Below are 18,995 nucleotides of genomic sequence, written 5' to 3' on the forward strand. Positions count from 1 at the left end.
ACTGCCAGGCCCAGGTTCCAACCACCAGCTTACATGGTACCTGCGTGAGTGTGTAGCTGGAGTATCCCAGCCTCAGTTTACCCAGGACTCTCTTCTAGCCCTGCTATTTCCTAGCCATGGGTCAGTAGGAGAGACTTCTTCTCTTTGTTAGCCTCAGTTTCCCCATCTGTACAATGACAAGGATGCAATGCAACTGAGGACTCTACCATTCCCTGGCCCTGTGTCCAATCCAGCAGGGACCTCCAGCAGAGGCCAAGGTCAGACTGAGAAGTGGAGCTCAGGGCAGGGTCTGACACAGCCATGTGCTCTCTCAAGTTCATGGCTCTTGTCTGGTTGTGTTTCTCGGTTGATGCAAACAGTAAGTTTCTATCGGAACAAAGGGAACTGAACTTCTGTTTCTCCCTTTGTGTTGCTGATTCTCATGAGCCATTACATTCCAAGTTCTATCACATTCATGGTGGACGGAAAGTGTCCATTCAGGACATCGGGATGTTATAATAAGATGGCAGGGTGGCAAGGTGGGCCATGGAATGGTCGGGGAGGGCATCAGATGCACATACATGCACACAGCGTGCACATACACACACACAGTGCTATGAGGGTGGTCAGAATGGCTGCAGGAAAAAGAAAGCACCTCCCAGGCAGGGCAGTGAATTAGCAGGATGAACACACAGCACATATAGTGGTTTACAGTGGACGTGAGGAGTAAATGTGTTTAGTCCTCCAGGGCGTCTGCATCACCAGCTCACACCCTCATCTTCACATCAGTGCTCTGGAGGTGTCCAGCCTGCGGCCCTATGCTAGCCTGGGGACATGGGTGAGCAAACCAGACAGAAGCAGTCTCTGCTCCCAGAGGGCCTTGCCTCTGGTGTGGAAGTCCCCTCTGAGATGTCAGCTGCTCAGTGAGGCCTCTCCTGGCCACTTATTCTAAAACCAGCACACACACATTTACTATATACACTCACACACACATGCACACCTACCCTCTATCTCATCACCCATCATGGCATTGTTCACGGGCATGTTGGTTTCCTGCATACTCATTTGTTTAATGCAGACATGGGGAGATTTTTTCTGCAAAGGGCCAGATGTAAATACTTTTGTTTCACAGACCATGCATTCTCTATCACAGCTACTCACCTCTGCCATGGTAGTGTGGACACAGCCATAGATAACGAGTAAATGAATGGACTGCATGGTTGTGTTCCAATAAAACTTTATTTACAAAAGCAGGCAGTGGGCTGCATGCGGCCTATGTGCTGCAGTCTGTCTTTAATGTGTGTCTCCTCCAAGCTAGAAAATAAGCTCCATGAAAGGACCTGGTGTGTGGTTCACAATCTTACCCTGATAACCTAGAACTGTGCTGAAGACAGAGTAAGACTCCACAAGTACTTGTTAGAGAGGGAATGGAATAACTGAGCAGAGGGCTGGCAGGGAAGATGTGTGCTTTTGTGAGCAGTGTAACACGGGAGCCTGCCCTGGCAGCAAGGTTTTTCAAAACAAACCTTGGAGGAGAGAAGAAGTGGAGAGAGCAGATCCCTTGTCCTGCGGTATCCCTGAGCTCCAGGAAAGAGGCAGCTGGGGCTTAATGATATCAGAAAAATATGAAGGTGGCACTAGCCAGTTGCATGGAGCAAAAGGATTAGTCAAGCTAATACCAAGATTCTTTTCAGAGAAAGAACAAGTATAAGGTTGAATTCCATTCAGATCAATTTCTCAAGCCTTTATTGAGCACCTGTTGTGTGCCAAGCTGGAGGGAGAGGAGAGCAGGGGGAGGCAGGAGGAAGATAAAATAGAACCAGATTTTTTTTCACAGGATACATGTTGCTTTTTTATTTTATGTTCCGGGATACATGTGCAGGACTCGCAGGTTTGTTACATAGGTAAACATGTGCCATGGTGGTTTGCTGTACTTATCGACAGCAATTAAGGTATTAAGCCCAGCCTGCATTAGCTATTTTTCCTGATGCTTTCCCTCCCTCCACTCCCACCCCAGACAGGCCCCAGTGTGTGTTGTTCCCCTTCCTGTGTCCATGTGTTCTCATTATTCAGCTCCCACTTATGAGTGAGAACATGTGGTGTTTGGCTTTCTGTTCCTGTGTTAGTTTGCTGAGGATAATGGCTTCCAGCTCCATCCATGTCCCTGCAAAGGAAATGATCTTGTTCCTTCTCATGGCTGCATAGTATTCCATGGCATATATGTACCACATTTTCTTTATCCAGTCTATCATTGATGAGCATTTGGGTTGATTCCATGTCTTTGCTATTATGAATAGTGCTGCAATGAATATATGCATGCATGTGTCTTTATAATAGAATGATTTATATTCTTTTGGGTATATACCGAGTAATGGGATTGCTGGGTCAAATGGTGTTTCTGAGAACCAGGTTTTTAATACCTTAAAGTCAAAACTGAAGGGTTTGTCTATTATCACATACATTCTCCCACACTTTCCTCCATCAGACAAATACACTGTTGCGCAGATGGCCAACGGCTTCTTAATTGCCAACTCCCCAAAAAATGGTCTTGTATCTTCAAACCCAAATTTACTAATTTAAAAAAAAAAATTTCTAGCCAGCTGTAGTAGTGGAATGTACCTGTAATCTCACCTATTTAGGAGACTGAGGCAGAAGGCTCACTTGAGCTCAGAATTTTTAGGTTACAATGAGCTATGATGGCAGCACTGCACTCTAGCCAGGGTGCTAGAGGAAAAAGCCCATCTCTTTTTTAAAAAATTGTTTAAAAAAGTAACATGCTCCTGAGCAGGAACCTTGAATGTTTCACATGTGCAGCCTGAATTCTGAGTCACTAACAGCATGTATCAGTCAGTGTAACACTAGCTGCCTAACAAATATGTCTCTGAATGACAGAAGCCTCACACAATAGAAATTCATGTCTCACTCATAGAACCACCCATGGCTAGTGTCCCAGGTAGATGAGCACATGCACCCAGTTTCCTCCTGGGCTGTGGCTCTGCCAACCCCGAGTGTCTCTGATCTACTGCATCCAGTAGGCGAAAAGGAGAAAGACTGTGCAGAAAGCTTCTTAAGAGCCCTGACCTGGGGTAACACCCTCTTCTCCACTCGTATTCCAGTGGTGATGACAAGTCCCATGGCCAGCCTTGGATGCAGAGTTGGCACTTTCACACCAGCCTCCCCTAAAGTACCCAGTCCTGGCCTGAGATCTAGAAGGTTCTCAGGACATATTTGCAGGTGGTTTAATCATGACCAGGGAACTCAGATAGAAGGGGCCGAGTAGGCACTAAGCTTTAAGATGTGGACTGGGAGGTGCTGAACCCACAGGGCACCCTTAAAGTGATTGGTTAAACCCAGAAGCAGTGGCTTAGGGCTTCCCAGGCTCTGTCCTATTCTTTGCCCAGTCCTTGCCACACTTGCTCAGTTTCCACTCATGATGGCATTCAGCCACTAGCCTTTCTTGAGTAACAACTTTAATTTAGACACTGCGCCAGCTGCCTTACATACATCACCCCTACTGTGCAAGATGGGCTTGCAAATTAGGATTACCACTCCCATCTACAAATGAAGAAACTGAATTCCAGAGGGGTTAGGGGCTCCCCTGATAAGAGACAGCTAGTGAGTGTTGGAGCTAGGATGTGAACCCAAGTGTTAAAAATCTATGCTGTTTTCGTTCCACGACAAACATAAAAAATTTACTTCTACACACTACCCTGGACTTTCCATAGCACATTCACATCTGTCCCCAAATCCGGTCTCTGGTAATAACTTTTATTGAGCACTTACTCTATTCCAGGCCCTGTTCTAACTGCTATAATTTTCACAAAAATACTAGGTGAATATAAGATAATAGAGTCAGATTTTCAAATCTGTGTGTGTGTGTGTGTGTGTGTGTGTGTGTGTGTGTAGATAGCTTCCTGCTCTTCTTTGCCACATTAGGATGCATAGTTGTCCAGATTTAACATATGAGAGCTCTAAAAAGGACATGCATGCATCACTTCCATCAAAGAAGATATTTTCTGCATTTTATACTCAGATAATTTTTCAGCTAACACTGACATTTTCCAGCAAGCTAGCCCCATAGCTAAACCTTACCATCTAAGTAGACCAGGTATAACCAACTAAAAGCATTGTGTATATAAGGACTCTTCCTTATCGTTCTGCTAATAAATACCATTATGAGGTTGGGGTAGGAAGTTTATGTGGAGAATGGACAAGGCCATTTATTTCCCTGGTTTCTGTCTGTCCTAGAGGATAGAAGATGGTTTATAGATCAGCTGCTAAATCCTTCCTTCCCAAACTAATCCTTTTTTTTTTTTTTTTTTTTTTTTTGAGACAGAGTCTCGCTCTGTTGCCCAGGCTGGAGTGCAGTGGCGTGATCTCGGCTCACTGCAAGCTCTGCCTCCCGGGTTCACGCCATTCTCCTGCCTCAGCCTCCCAAGAAGCTGGGACTGCAGGTGCCCACCACCACACCTGGCTAATTTTTTTGTATTTTTAGTAGAGATGGGGTTTCACCGTGTTAGCCAGGATGGCCACAATCTCCTGACCTCGTGATCCGCCTGCCTCGGCCTCTTATAGATGAAAAAAACCAACATTCAGAATGATCCAATAATTTTTCCCGAATCACATAGCTAAGAGGCAAATGCTAGATTTTAATCTTCACCATCTCGTCCTAGAACCTCAGCTCTTTGCTAAAGATTGAGTGGAATTATGCCCATTTTGAAATTTACTTGCAAGGTTAAAAACTATTCCAAGGAGAAATGGCCTACACAGAGAATTGAGGATAAGGGGAGGAGGCTTCTGTTTTTATCTTCCCAGAATGGGGTTACTCTTGATCCTCATAAACCAGTCCTGTTTGTGTCCACATGGAAAGAAATAATTTTGTCATTTGTTTCTAGTTGTCAGATCAGCTTGGCTGAGGGTGAATTAAAAGTATGTTGATTTTCATGGTTCCAGCCATTCCTGCTTCAGGTATTACCCCAATGCAGAGGTCAAGAACAATCTTTGGTCTTTGTCTCTTAAATTCAAAGATACCTAAATCATAGCACTTGGTGTTGAAATGAAGTCTGTGCTGACACATTCAGACCTTCACAATTAACTGAGGCGGAACACCACATGGGAATGACTTCAGAGCTGGAGGGAGGTCATCTGGCAGATGAGGAAACCTTCCAGGGGCTAAGATGAATTAGAATTAAGCCATCCCAAGTTTGGAAAAGACCATAAAGATTTTCTAGTTCAGTCATTTATCAGAAGCTTAAGTCCTAGTCATGGTTTCCCTGCCAGGAATTCCTTCAGCCATGGCTTGATTGCATCTATTGACAGGGAACTCACTGCCTCACAAAACAGGCAATTCAATTGTCCACAGGTCAGATTGGTCCCTGGCCCATTTTGTGTGACCCACCAGCAAAGAAAGTTTTTTGCATTTTAAAAGGGGGAGAGAACGAATGCATGCCAGGGACCACATGTGGCCTGAAAAGCTTAATATATTTTCTTTCTAACTTTTTATTTTAAACATTTGTCAACCCCTGCTATAGTTCCTCAGCTCTGAAATTTGGAACTTGGGAGAGTAGGCTAGCTTGTGAGGTAGGGAAGGAGGAATTTCCAGGCAGCGAGAGCAGCCACTGCCAGAATATAGGAAGAAGTTCATGTCAAACGAACCTTAAATAAACCACCAGGGCCAGAGCAGTGGTGCTCAAACATTGCTCAGTCACCTGAAAGCTTTTAAAGCCCTGGTGCTCAGGCTGCACTGAAGGCCAACCAAGCCATAATCTTGGAGGGGTAGGACCCAAGATTGGCATTTTCTAACACTGCATGATTCCAAGGTGCAGCCAAGTTCCAGAACCACTGGGCTAGAGCAGTTTTTAAACCCTGGCTGAATATATTACCATCAGCTCGTGGCTTAGAAAGAAAACCAAAGCAAACACTGATATTCAGGCCTCATCCAATGACAGCTAAGTGCTCGTCAGGAACCACTCCCCAGAGTGGAGGGTGAGACACAGAGGAAGAGTCAGGAGATAAGCTAGAAGTGAATCTCAGAGTGTCTTGGATGTTGCACTAAGGATTTGCAGTTTTATGGAACTCCCTAGAGGTCTGTTGGGGAATCTGTGTGCGTGAATTTCACAGGGCAGACCTGCAGTGAGAAGAAACTGGAGGCAGAGACACCAGACAGGGTCCTGGAGCAGCCAGCCCAAGGCAGTTATCTGGGACAGTGCCACCCCTGTAAAGGGTCCTGTAGGCATTGCCACTATGATAAGTGCAGGTCATGAGGGCAAGAAAGCTGTACGTTTCATGGTGTGATTTAGTGCTTCTTGAGTTATCTTTTTCCATAACAGCTGTTTTCCCGGAAGAAACGGTAAATGTCAGCATTGTATCTGAGTGAAAAGTTGACCTTCTTCCCAACCCCTGCACACAAAAAAGCCAGATTGGACTCATCTGCAAATCTACCTGAAGTTCTTTGCTCACCAAAATCACAAAGCTTAGCCTTCTCTGTTTTTTTTTTTCCTAAGCCCTCCCAAGCCTTTTTGCAATGATCCTGATTATGTTCCAAGTGTTTGCAACTGTGGCTTTCTTTTGACTATAGAACATGCTGCATTTCCAGGGCTTTAAATGCTGGGCTCCCCATCAATGTCTATGGGACTCCCTGGAGGGAAGGCCACCTGCGCCTCCCAATCCCAGATCACCTGTCAGCCCCTGCCCTCTGCTTCCCCAATCCACCTTCAACCCCCTGTGTTGACCCAGCAGCTGGGCCTCGCTGGCTAGCAATGACTTTAGCCACAAGATTGACCAGGGTTTAGAAGCTTCATTTAAACGCACATTGACAGTGTACAGTTTAAAGCCTCAGGGAACTCACCTGTCTAAGGAAAGCTGCCACTTAGACTATGAGACCATCTTGCATCTTCTTAAGTGGACAGGGAAGAGCAAGTCCCCAGGGGAGCCACCCGGGAAAGTGTGGCAGGAAGATGCTCAGAGCTGAATGGCAGAGAGACCCACGGGCCTGCTCTCCATGATTAAAGAAGAGGGATGGATCTCTCGGGAGAGGGTCAGGAGGCCACCTGAGGCAGCTTCTGTGAGGAACAGGTCGATGTAAGAAGACTTGACAAGGAGTTGAAATTAGGTAAAAGGAAAGAAAGAAAACAAGAGAGGCAATTTCCTGGTGCATATTTTATTTGTGTGCATAACCCCAAGGCAGTGGCAGGGAAGTCTAATAAATGAGGCAAAATAAAAGAGCTTCACCTTTTAAAAAAAGAAGATCATTGCCAAAATGTGTCAATTCCAGTTTTAAAAATCACATGATGCCCTGACTCCGTGCCTGGCACCAAGTTAAGTCCTCTGTGGGGAGTTTGTGTTTAAGTGGGGTGGACAGATGCAAACAAGATGGAGAGGTAAGGCCACTGCCATTATCAAGGTGCGAATTAAGGTCTGAGCACCCCAGAGGATGGAGCGGTCCTGATAGAAGATGCCTTGCTCAGCATATACCTTGCTTGGAACAAGGACCCCTCTGTTTATCACATCGATTTCACCTGGAAAGACTGCAGGGGCGTACCAGCATTTGATGGGACCTACGTGGTCGGCTCTGCCTGCCCTGCCTGCCCTGCCTGCCCTCCCTCTCTATCCCGTATTCTCCCTGCGCTGTAGCCATCTGGAGCCACAGGCAGCTGCCCCCCTGCCCCCCCGCCACACACACACACACACACACACACACACACACACACACACGCTTCATGGTCCCAGCCTTTGCATGTGCTATTTCCCCACTTACAACAACCACCCTTATTCATCCATTTGCGGTGTGGCTTCTCAACTTCCAAAAGTCAGCTCATACTGCATCTTGAGACTTTCTTAGAAACAGCCCACCCCTCTGGGCTCCCACAGCACCCTAGATTAACTCCTAGTGTATCCCCACCCCCACCCCTATTACAACAGCCATGGTTGGTCAGTCCTCCTAACATCAGGGACTGCTTCAAAGACAAGAAGCTTGTTTCTATCACCTGTATCCAAACACACAGCCTGACAATGGGTCAGCACTCAATAAATGCTTGTATTTTTCATGAATTCATTCAAAACATACTCGCTGAGTTCCTACTGTGTGGTATGTGGTGTTTTCTAACACCACAGCTCACACCAAATATGTGTGTGTATTTTGACACCAAACACATGTCATTTTTCCACACCACCTCTTCAATTTGTCTCCACCAACAACTGGGTGTCCAACAATTCAACTCAATTCTGACACTGCCTCCCCAGAGTGAGCACAGACCCTACAAGTTCAAGGGTTCAGTCCCACAAGACTGCCCTCACTTCAGACACTAGCCAGAAATAGAGTCCCAGGGAGCCGGCACTTCTGCCCTGCTGACTACAAATTCAGGGGTTCCCAAGGCTACCCTCAGGTTTGATAATTATTTGCTAGCATGACTCCCAGAACTCAGGAAAGTGCCCTACTTACAATTACAGCTTTATTATAGAGGCTACAACCCAGACACAGCCAAGTGGAAGAGAGGCATAGAGAAGGTATGGGGGTGCATCAGGGGGCATAGAGCTTTCATGCCCTCTCTGGATACACCAGCCTCCCAGCACTTCTATGCGCTTACCAACTGGGAAACACCCCAACCCCGTCATTTAGAGGTTTCTATGGAGGGTCCATTATATAGGTATGATTGATTCCATCATTGGCCACTGGTGACTGAACTCAGCCTGCAGCCCCTCTCCCTTCCTTAGAGGCTAGAAGATGGAGCTAAAGGTTCCAACCCTCCAAGCATGGCCAGCGCTGCCTTGAAACCATCTAATGACCCGCCTGAGTCACCACATTAGGGATTCATTATAAATGACAAAAGCCACTCTTGTTACTCCAGAAATCCCAAGCCTTTTAAGAAATCTGGGCCGAAAACTAGGGACAAAAATCAAATATATATATGTATATGTATATATATATATGTATGTGTTATGCCACAGTGCCAGCCCTGGGCTGGGAGCTGGAGATAAAAGGATGAACAAGACAGTGTCTCTACCCCCATGGAGGAAGAGGAGAGGGACAGGGACCAGGTGAGAATGACCACTATAGACATTCTCTAGGAGGAAGAGGGCTGGCGCTCTCAACTGCATTGGCTGCTGGCCCCAGCTGACCCCGAGGGGGAAACCCTCCTGCAAACAGTGTTGAGAATCCCAGCCAGGCTATTAGGATTGCACACAGCAGGTGTGCCCCACCGGGAGCCTGGTGAGATCCAGAAGGGGTAAAGGCTGTGTCCAGCAGACCCAGAAGAGCCTGGGACAGGAAGATGGCAGGAGCATCAGATAACATAAAGAGTCAAAGCCACCCACTTGCATGACATTGTCTCAATGCCAGGCCTGCACCTGCAACATCTGGAAAGAAAGAACCATGAAACATCCTGGCCCTGCCCTGCAACATCTGGAAAGAAAGAACCATGAAACATCCTGGCCCTGCCCTGCAAGTGAAAGGGCTCAGTCCTTTAACTCCTCCTACGCTGGTGGAGCCCAGAAGAGAGACAGACCTGGGAATGAATAAGTATTGCTTACTGGATTTACAAGAGGCAGGAGAGGGAAAAAAGAAGGAACCCATGTGTGTCAAATGCCTGGAATTCGTCCAAACATTGTTCGTACATGATCCCTTTCAATTCTCTCATGCCTGCAAGATTGAATCCATGATCTCAAAAGTGGCAAGGTGGAGTCCAGACTCCATATCCATGTCTGCCAGACAGGCAGATATGTCTGCCTCTGAATCTCATGCCAGGGGGGCAGGCACTACCCCAAGTTGGGTGGGAGGGCTCTGTGCACCAGCCTGCACTGCCCCGAGAAGGAGCTCAGCCAGCAGACAGCAAGGTCTCCCTGCCTGGCATGGGGTGCTTAGACAGGTACAGGCACATTCTTACTTGTTGAATGAATAAACAAGTGAATGAACAAATAATAAATGAAAGAAAGAACTCTATCCATGGCCTTGGCCTCGCCCCAATTGCATTAAGTATCCCAGAACTTCAGGGGGAGTCAAATCAGATGACTCCTTTCCCCTCAGAAGTTAGGGAATTGTGTGCAAAGCAGAATGACAAATTATTTTCTAATCCTCCTGACCAAGCAGAAAGTGTTGGATAGAAGAAATAAATATATGCACATTAAAATAACTATAGCTATAAGTTAAGAGACATAACGACACTAAATTGGCATATAATCATAATTTTTAAAAAATTGTTTAATGAAAATTAAATGGAAATGTCTCACAAATCTAGACTTAAAACTAAATAGTAGCCATTGCTCAGGACACATCAATGTCTCTAAAATGAATTTATACAGAAGGTGAGAATTAACTCCAGCGTTGGTGCTAGTCCCTGTCTAGAAACAAAGACTCAGACTCCACACCCACAGGCTTTTAGGGAAGGGACTTAAAAGATGAGCTAATCTAAAACTACCCTGTGAACTCTAAACCATTATATAATGTGAAATTTCATCCAGGGCCAGCAGGAATCAGGGAATCAGGAGCTACAGTCAAAAGGGTTTTGTTTGTTTGTTTGCTTGTTTGTTTGTTTGTTTGTTTTAGAGACAGGGTCTCACTCTGTCACCCAGGCTGAAGTGCAGTGGTGTGATCATGACTCACTGCAGCCTCCACCTCCTGGACTCAGGCTATCCTCCCACCTCAGCCTCCTGAGTAGCTGGGACAAGTGCATGCCACCATACCTGGCTAATTTTTAAATTTTTTTTGTGGAGATAGAGTCTTGCTATGTTTCCCAAGCTGGTCTGGAACTCCTGGGCTCAAGTTATCCTCCCACCTTGGCCTCCCAAAGTGCTGAGATTACAAGCATGCACTGCCAGGATTTTAAAAGCAGTTGCGTAAATGGACTATTTATAGCCCTGTGGGCAGGGATAGGGAACCAGAGAGAGATGGAGGCCCCCTGGGACGAACAACGGTGGGAAGCTGCCACCACTTCAGGGGTAAAATAATTTTCATTAAATTTCTCCATAACAAAAGAATATGAACACTAAGAAGTAAGATTTCATCAGGTGGGGCTAAGCTTTTGCAGCTCTGCAAACCATTGTGATATTTAAGACTTCTTGCCACCTCCCAAGAACCAGTTCTCACTCCTGTCGACAATGCGTGGCAGAGATTCATTTCCGCTTTTATCAAAAACTATTTTGAGAATCTGAGAACCAAATAGGCAAATTCAACAATGTGATGTGCTCTTGCCTATAGCTTTGTTGGGTGCCCCGTGTCAGACCCCACACTCTGATGTCCTTTTACAGGGCAATGCCCAGTGCCAATGGAGGTTAAGTCAATAACATTGTAATTAGTCCTTCAACCCTAGGGGCACAAAGAGGAATAAGAAAGATCCCAACCAGCAACTTGGAGTTCAGTTTCTAAGTAAAGAAGAGGAAGAGGTAGTCATTGGCTCTGTCACTGGGGGGCAAAGAGGAGGTGGATAGAGGAAGTTGAAACTCAGAGAGGTTAGGAGCTTTACCTGAATCACACAGCAGTGAACCAGAATTCCACATCCTATCAGTTTGACTCCAGAGCCTGAGTTCTTAAGGTCTACAATAGGCAACTAAGCTAAAGGCAGGTCCCAGGCACTAAGGGAGCACAGAGGAGATGTGTGTTTGGGTGATGGACGTCAAGTTACCTACAGGAGGTACAACTTAGACTGATTTCTAAATATTGAGTCAGAGCAAGCAGAGCCACCAAGTATGGGTTCTCAGGGTGTGCACTGCACAAGAAGCCATTTCTAAAGACACAGCATCCCATCTTAGACAGACACTAACCTATGGCCATTTCTAAAGACACAGCGTCCCACCTTAGACAGACACTAACCTATGGCCATTTCTACAGACACAGCATCCCATCTTAAACAGACACTAACCTATGAGAACATGGGTGCCGATGTGGGAATGTGAGGTCTCCCAGCCAGGTTCTGACACAACAGGACTGCACTATCTCCTACATCAACCCACAAGCAAAACAATCATGCACACAGCTGGGATACACAACATCCAAATATACTGATTCACACACATGCACATACACACATATGCACTCTGTTCTCCAGAGGGCCTCTGAGCTTCCTTTCTAGCCCACTCTCAGAGGCCTGATTCTCATCCTCTGCACGGTTCCAAAACTGGCATGGTGCTCCACTTTGTGGGAAGGGCACAGAGCCTAGGTGTACACTGGCTCATGGGTGGGATAAGCAGACAGCTGTGGGGGTACACATGTGCATCCTCAGGGCTGCTGCCATCAGAGAGGCATCTGGAGAACTTCCCTGGCAAGGCTGGGCCAGGCCACAGGGTGTGGTCATTCTGTTTATTCAGTAATGCACTAACTTGTAAAATACTTTATTTGAGAAAGGGGCACTTTTTTTTTAATAGCAAAAGTGCCATTTGAGCTAGAAGTGGCCCTGGAGGTGACCAGCTAAAGGGAAAAGGAGGAACATCTGAGTAGAGGACAGACATCAGAGAGGGGGTGTGCTAATGGAAGCCTAGGACACATGTAAAACTGGAGAGACGCTCTGAAGTAAAGGGGCCTCAGGGTACATCAGGATGCAGGGAAAGCAGTGGCCAGATCATCGTGGGCCTCACAGGCTGAAATAATTAGACTTTGTCCTTCTGGAAGTGGGCAGCCACCAAATAATTTTGAGCTGGGACATGGCATTATCACACTGGTGTTTAAAAAGTCTGCAGAGGAGGCAATAAACCGAGGTGAAGTGTAGAATATGGGAGAGGCTTGGGAAGAGTGAATTCAGAAAGATCACTAAGGAATTTGTATCGGTTAGCTATCACTGTGTAACAAATAACCCCCAAGCCTCGTGGATTAAACAACAACCAGTTATTATTGCTCTGAAGACTGAGTCAATGTGGCAGTTTTGCTTTTCTGGCCCAGCCTTCTTTGATCTCTGCTAGATGATTTCCTCCTATCTACATCCAGCTGGCAGGTCATCTGGGCACCAGCTAGTCCAAAGTAGCCTCACTCATTGGTCTGGCACTGAGAAGGGTAACTTGACCACATGTCCATCACTATCCCACAGACTAGACCGGGTTTATTTATATGATGGTAGCAAAGTTGCAAGAGAAGAAGGGGAAGTGTGCAAAACTGCCTGAGGCCTGGGCTTGGAACTCCACACTATTTCTGCTGCATTCTATCAGCCAAAGCAAGTCACAAAGCAAGCCCAGATTCAAGGGATGGGGAAAGACTTTCCCTCCCAGAGGAGGGGCTGCAAAGAACTGTGGCTATTCTGCAATTGCCCGGAGGCAGTAACTGTAGAATAGGCAAGAGATGAGAATTATGGGCTTTCCTTCACTTAACCCCATTCCACAAATAATCACTGAGAGCCTCCTAGAAAATGGGCCTCCTTCTAGGCCTGGAGATGCAATGGAAGAGCAAACACACAAACACACACACCCACATGCATGCACACACACAGAGTCTCTGCCCTTAGGGATCTTACCTTCAATAACAGTCATGGGTGAGGGTCCACACTGGGAACATATGGTACTCTCAAAATGGAGTATTCTGAGGAATGTTCAATAAGGACACAAATTACTATCGTGCAATAAGGCTATAGGGGAATGTTGAAGACCTTGACCATTCCAGCAGTCTCAACATATGTCATTTCCAAGAGTCCACCCCTCCAGCTATTAGCTGTGAAGAAAACAAAGCAACTTAATGAAAGTTAATTCATCAAAAGTCAATGCACTGAGAGGTCACACTGCTGAAAGTCAAATCATAGAGAAACACAATTTGCTGGATTTAACTTATCTCTTTTAACTATTTATGAAGAATATACATTTTTGTGCATAGAATGGAATGGTTCTGACAGCTTTGATTGGTTTCTAAGTTCTTCATCATGTCTGCATAGTGAATTCTGTAGAACGTTTTTGTTGTTGTTGTTGTTCCCTCTGCTTCAGTTCCCTCTTGGTATAGCTAGAGGTTAGTAAACAGAGAGAAGCCTCAGCCAAGTGGCATAAAATATACTTTAATTCACAATAAGAATATATATATGTCTTTCCCTTTCCAAATCCATTTTATTCCAGAAATTTATACATATAACAGGAAATAGGATTTGGATAGCAAGCAATATAGCAACACATTTATCTAATTTATTCGTTCCTGCATTTGGAAAACAAGAGTCTGGATAGCAAAGGTTCAGATAGTGAGAGGGATTCCTGCACATTCACAGTTTGGGTTTCTTTTGTTAACATATTTTTATTGAAAAATGCATTTACCAGTCTTTGCTTTTTGATGAATTGACCTTGAGCTGACAATGTGACTTTCATTCATGGCATTTCTGAGCCCTCATTCCTGGCCAGGACACAGAGGTACCACATCCCACTGCACCCTGCCCCAACTCACAGGAGAGATGGTCTGGGATGCTCTTGGAATCTTGCTGTGACTTTCCCAGAATCTACAGTAAGTTGGGCAAGTCCCTGTCCCTCTCTGGCCTCAGTTTCCCCATCAGTGAGATGAGGGGTTGAACCAGATTAAGGGCTCTCTAACTACATGGCTGCACTTCAGAACCCCCTTCCCTGGGGAAACATTCCCCACCTGGGTGTCTGGATGAGAAGGGACCTCATCCAGGTTCTGCCGAGGAGGCCGAGGGACAGCATTTCCACATATTTCCTGAATGATTCCTCAGCAGCCATCCCAGTCCAAGCCACTTTCCTGAGCATGGAAGCCTCCAGAATTGGTGGCCAGATATACCAACCCTGTGGCTGTGCAATCCACCTCATTCAATCCTCATGGCAGCCCAGGAGAAAGACCATCTTATTCCCACTTTGCACATGAAGGGCTGAGTCTCCAAGAGGTCATAACTCATAGGTTTTATGGGGCAGGTGCCCCTGAAGTCAGTGGGTTGGCAGTGTTTGTGCTCTTAGCTACTGTAATGGGTTGAGTAGTATCCCCCAAAGATTCATGTTCTCTCAGAACCTCAGAATGTGACCTTGGTTAGAAATAAGGTCTTTGCAGATGTACTCAGTTAAGGATCGCAAGATGAAGCCATCCTGGATTTAGGTTGGGCCCTAAATTCAATGTCTGGTGTCCGTATAAGACAAGGAGAGGACACAGGGAGGAGAAGGGCATATGAAGGTGGAGGCAGAGATTAGAGTGAGTGATGCATCTAGAATCAAAGGAACGCCAAGGTTTGCCAGCAGCACCAGAAGCCAGGAGAGAGGCATGGATGGTTTCTTCCTCAGAGTCTACAGAGAGAACCAACTCTGCCGACACCCTGATTTTAGACTTCTGCCTCCAGAACAATGACAGAATAAATTTCTGTTCTCTTAAGACCCCAAGTTTGTGGTGATTTGTGACAGCAGCCCTAGAAAACAAATATAGCCACTAAGTTGGCAGGAAAGTATTTCCTAATCCCCTACATAGCTGTAGATGCAGCGTACCAGGGCTTTGGAAATGAGTGATTTCCACCATCTGACTCTTAATGCCAAACAATGGTGGGTGGGCAAGCTGCCTGCCAAGGTTATGGTGCACTTTCTGCTTCTTCAAGAAGACCAGGGAACTTTTAAAATTAATAATATTATCTTCCAAGTCAGGCACAGTGGCTTGCACCTATAATCCTAATGCTTCGGGAGGCCAAGATAGGAAGATCTCTTGAGTCCAGGAGTTGAAGGTTGCAATGAGCTAAGATTACACCAATGTACTGCAACCTGGGTGACACAGCAAGACCCCACACACCCCCCAAAAAAATCTTCCTAAGTTAAGCATTTGGTCAGTGCTACATACTTGGCCACACTCACCCTAATCCTTACAAAGTCTCCTCAAGGAGACCCTCCTCTCCTCATGAGGACACCACAGCTCCAGGGAGCCCTGCTTGGGCCACATCTCATGGCACATAGTTTAGGTGGCCCAGCCAGGATTTGAACGCATGTCTGCCTGACTCCGAAGTCTCCTTTTTCCAGCCGTTCTCCTTTGCATTTTCACATGTTCAGTTTTACTACTTATCACTTTCCCGCAGCCTATGGCAGAGTTAATTAGCAAGCTTATTGCCTGAAACTTGAATGCGAAAACGTGGCAGTGTTCCTTATGATTTTCTGCCAAAACCCTCCAGAAAACCTCTCCCCTCAGAAGTAGTCCAAGCAAAGGCTGTTCTGAGAAAGATTTTGAGCCCTTCAAAGTTTTGGTGCGTACACTGCATTTCAACAGAAGTGTAGAAAACCTCAAGAACTGGCTCTGCAGTCCCTGAAATCAGTGACACCTGCCAGGCTCATAGGTCTTTCTTGTGGTTTCTGTCAGCAGCTGTCTTCCTCTTCACTGTCACTTGGGCAATCCCTGGGAATCCAGCAGAGGAATTTGTCAGTTAATTATTCCTTGCAGCTGCTGAGATGGTGAGAACACAGTCCTCTGTTGGGCTGTATCCGTTTCCTGTGGCTGCTGTGACAAAGTTCCACAAATGACAGCAATATGTTCTCCCACAGTTCTGAGGCCAGAAGGCAGAGATCGAGGCTTCAGGAGGGATGCAGTGCCCCTGCAGAGGCTCTGAAGGGAGTCCCTTCCACATGCCTCTCCTGGCCTCTGACAGTGGCCAGTGCTCCTTGGCTTGTGGCCGCATCACTCCAGTCTCTGCCTCCACCTTCACAGGCCTTCCCCTATGTGTGCATCCCAAAACTCCCTCTTCCACGCTCTTACAAGGACATGTATGATTGCATTTAGGACCCAGGCTCCTCCTCTCAACATTCTTAACCTAATCATATTTTTGCCATTTGAGTAATATTTGCACACTCCAGGATGAGGACATGGACATACATTTGTGGGGCCACCACTCAGCCCACTGCACTTGACTAGAGATAAGCATCTGTTTTCTCATATGCTTTGGTAAACACTTTGGTCTCCTTTACCAAAAACAGTTCATTCAAGTTAGATCCTAGTTTATTGGACACCTACTTACTGTCTGCCAGTCACTGTGCTAGGTCTAAGCTACAGAGATGAGCAGAGATGAACAGCCACCAGACCCTTGGGAGAAAGATTGGCGTAAAATCAAATAAGAGTGATAATTGATGTATTGCCAAGCCATCACATCTGCCTGGTGTGTCAGATAAGAGTCCCAGAGCAGGAAATGGTTGGCTGTGGTCTAGCAAGGTGAGCAGGAAGAAGTTCACTGGGCAAATTTGAGGAGGGGGCATTGTAAGAGGAAGGAGGAGCATAGGACCCCGGGGCCAGAGGCAGGAGACTGACACTGTGCCTGGAAATGGGAACCAGCAGTTGGTGAAAGTGCAAAGATAGGCAGAAGTTAGAACACAGAAGGCCTTAATGCGTAGAACTGCCCTGAAGCCAGTGGGAAGCTACTGTTGGGTTTTAAGCAGGAGGCATGGACTGACCAGGTTTGCATGTGAGAATTGATTCTAGAAGCTGGGTGGAGACGGACGTTGATGCTGAGACCTGAGGCTGGAGACCACTCCCCCATTCCATCCACTTCTCAGCCTCCATTTTCTCTGTGGAAAAGTTCAGATCCCGACTTACACTGTTTCTCTCTTACGGATTAGTGTGAGAGTCAAATGAGATCATTATTGCCAATAGGCTATGTCAATACATATAATTTAGTTGACCATTTTCATTGTCTTCACTTGTGGGTTAAATAAACACTAAAATAAAAACCATCAGGGAGCCTGGCTGAGCAGGGAATAACCTCTTGGAGGAAGGAAAACATTCCCCTTTATATGTCAGCAACTTTGACCCCAGAGGGAATCAGAACCCATGCCTTTGAGGGGTGTTCCTGTAGACACAGAGCTGTTCTCCCCCTGGGAACCTCACCACTGCTCAAAATGTGATGCAAACATGAGCTGACTTAGTTACCTCAATGTTCAAACTTGAAAAAAAAACAAACATTCTGTTCCAAAATCTTCAGCATTAGTCACAAAATTGCTGAGGGGAGAAGTTCTGCTCTGGGCTTTTGAAGCGCTCAGTTAATCCCACAGGTATGGGGGTTTCTGGGGTGACGGGGAGAGCTTCAAGCTGGCTGTCAGCTCCACAGACAATTGATTTCTCATATCCCCTATATATGAGCTCCTCAACAGGTGACAACTGGGGTGCGGAGGACTCTAGGACTCTAGGGACTTTCTTGTTTTGTTTATGCCATTTTATGAAGGTGCAGGTACCCAACTGAAATAAATGGGTGGATAGCATTTCCCCTTCAGGGTGGTAAACAGTTCCGGGGAAGAAGCCCTGGTTAGCTGGATGCTTTAAAGTCAAGAGCTTTCCAGCCAAGCAGGAGTTGATATCCACTAGTTGCCACAGTGGACTAGTGAAGGCACCAGGCTGCACTGCCGGGCAGCTCTGAGGTCAGAACACTCCTGAGTTTCTGCTCTGGGCATGGCCCCATCAGAGATGAGTGGCACTCTGGTAAGGGAGACAGATGGAACTTGACTAATGCCCACCAGAACAGACCACTTTCTCCAGCAGGAACATAGCAGAGGGCTTAGAGGACAACAGAGGAGGGCATGGGACTATCCTGGGTCAGGCGCAAATCCACCCCTTGGGGATCTTTCAGCTCCAAGGCTGACAGAGGGGAAAGACATGCCTGGTGGAGAAGTCAGCATGGGCAGAATTGCCGAGGTGTGACTATGCAAGGCACGTTCTTAGAGGCCTGTAATTGAGTGTGTCTGGGCAGTGCATTCCAGGGCCTCAGGTAGCGGGGGGCACGCATGTGAGTTGCATGTGTGAATTCACTCCACCGGTTCACAGAATGGGATCAGCATGCAGAGGCTTAATATTTAGTCCCCTGCATGGGGGGCAGTCCATTAGATCTCAGGAATATTACTTCAACCCCTACATCATTTTAAGCAGTTGATCATTAGCCCATCTCTCCCCCAGGCCGTCAGGCAGTCAGACCTCTATCCACGGTGTCCCCAGCTCTCAGGGGGTAGTGTGAGTCCCTCTTCCCAGGCATGGGTTGAGTGAGGCTCCCCTGCACTCTCCATGATGGGGCGAGTGAAAGGGGCGTATGGCTTAGCAATAGCCGCCCCTCTATCTCTACAGAAATCTTCCCTGCTCCCCCACTTTCTCTTCCATTCCTAATGTCAAAATAATC

The 18,995-nt window shown here is 46.5% G+C and overlaps 1 protein-coding gene across 1 annotated transcript in view; it reads left to right on the plus strand.

Annotated features, from left to right (window-relative positions):
* SLC2A9 (solute carrier family 2 member 9) overlaps window positions 1-18,995 on the plus strand; it is a 218,513-nt gene that overhangs the window by 121,452 nt on the left and 78,066 nt on the right. The gene's annotated exons all lie outside the window — the stretch shown is intronic.

This window comes from Hylobates moloch, unplaced genomic scaffold, assembly GCF_009828535.3.
Source record: "Hylobates moloch isolate HMO894 unplaced genomic scaffold, HMol_V3 SCAFFOLD_17, whole genome shotgun sequence".
Lineage (NCBI taxonomy): Eukaryota > Metazoa > Chordata > Mammalia > Primates > Hylobatidae > Hylobates > Hylobates moloch.